Source organism: Alexandromys fortis, unplaced genomic scaffold, assembly GCF_014885135.2.
Source record: "Alexandromys fortis isolate MF-2015 unplaced genomic scaffold, M_Fortis_MF-2015_v1.1 scaffold_75, whole genome shotgun sequence".
Lineage (NCBI taxonomy): Eukaryota > Metazoa > Chordata > Mammalia > Rodentia > Cricetidae > Alexandromys > Alexandromys fortis.
The window spans coordinates 8959242-8959938 of NW_026067956.1; positions in this window are offsets into that span (position 1 = coordinate 8959242).

The following is a 697-nucleotide window of genomic DNA, read 5'->3' on the forward strand; positions in this document are numbered from 1 at the left end:
TGTCGAACTCATAGAGATCCACCTGCCTCTGCCTCCCAAGTGCTGGGATTAAAGGTGTGTGCCACCACCGCCCGGCTTTAAATAAAAAGTGTTTAACTTTAATATAATAAAATTACATATAACAAAACAAGTATCAAGCAAGAATTACAGTTGCAATATTTATATCTACTTTGTCTTTTATGATACCTAAGGAAACTATAACTATTCTTCAACTCCATCAAAGACCCCAGAAGGATATATTACCTAAGTAAACAGGAAGTGCATTGTAAGCAACTTCCAAAACTCTATAATTGACAGAGACCTCTCGCTGCCTAGAGAGTCACCCAAAGTTCTTCTATAATGTTGCAGGTATCCATCTTCAGCCTACAGGCCCATAGCATCAGACAGACTTTTCCAAAAAGCAGGAAATTTCAAAGACAGTTTGCCTATATTGGCAGTTTGTCACTCATTTTCTTATGTGTCCTGTAGAATGTCTGGCAGACTCATGAAGCAGGAACCCTGAAGGACCGTCTCACCTTCTTTAGGCAGCTTCAGCAGTCATTTTTCTGTGGGCCCTACATGCCCAGTTCACACAGCATAGCATCAAGCAGTCTCTTATCCAAATGTCTAACCAACTCCATAAGGAGCCTCTTCAGTGCCCATGATCCATTTGAAGTAGATTGGTGCTGCCAGGAGCAAATGAGTCTCATTGTCATGA